The sequence below is a fragment of the Selaginella moellendorffii genome, unplaced genomic scaffold, assembly GCF_000143415.4.
Source record: "Selaginella moellendorffii unplaced genomic scaffold, v1.0 SELMOscaffold_85, whole genome shotgun sequence".
In the NCBI taxonomy this organism is placed as follows: domain Eukaryota; kingdom Viridiplantae; phylum Streptophyta; class Lycopodiopsida; order Selaginellales; family Selaginellaceae; genus Selaginella; species Selaginella moellendorffii.
In genome coordinates this window covers 806,126-806,940 of record NW_003314346.1, presented here as the reverse complement: position 1 = coordinate 806,940, position 815 = coordinate 806,126, and the positions used below count along the sequence as shown (strand labels likewise).

The following is an 815-nucleotide window of genomic DNA, read 5'->3' as shown; positions in this document are numbered from 1 at the left end:
GTAAAAACATTTCATAGAGAACTTTTCATCTGCAAACACGACATCCTAGTAGATAACTTATTCATCCGCTAGTAGCTCATCTAAGCTCGAAGAATCTGAAGGGCGAAGCTTATGGGATTGACGCTGGATGCTTGCTTCGATCCTTGCGTGCATCGAAGGCGCTCACCGATTTGCAAGGAGATAGAGTTTGGGACCCAGAGCCCTGCACTCGAATCCTCCCGTGTTGGGCTCATCCTGGCGAGCAAGTACCAGCAATGCACATTCTGCTATCACATATGCCCACTTTGGGCATCTTGACGAGGCGATCAAGGTTTTCCACTCCCCTTCTCTCGGAACATCCTATTACGGGTCCTTTGCGAAGAAAATCGCGTTGCTGATGCGAGGAAAGCCAGGACGTGGTGACCTGGACGACAATAGTGAGCACATATGCCCCGATTGGGCATAATGACGAGGCAAATGCCGCAACGAGCTGTTCTGGCTTGGCTCGGGCCGAGACATGCATCACGCCAGCCAAATCTTCTTTGGGATGCCCCAGTGCGATGATGGTTTAGTCTCTACGTGTTCTCCCAACGGACTCCATGCCCACAATGGGGATATGGAGCAAGCAACTGCATTGTTCGATAGGATACTCATCAAGGATGACAGAGTCGCGGGGGATGTTCTTTAAGGTGCATGGAATCCCTCGTGATTCATCTCTTTGGAACTCGCATTTCCTGATCCTCCGCCGAGAGGATTCTTTAAGATGACGGTGGAGGCCGTGGTGATTCTATCACCTCGCGGTCCCGATCGAAGAGCTCTTGAGACGGTGACACTGA

At 51.2% G+C, this 815-nt stretch overlaps 1 pseudogene; it reads right to left on the bottom strand.

The window, feature by feature from the left end:
• LOC9656055 overlaps positions 1 to 815 on the bottom strand; it is a 4,633-nt pseudogene that overhangs the window by 927 nt on the left and 2,891 nt on the right.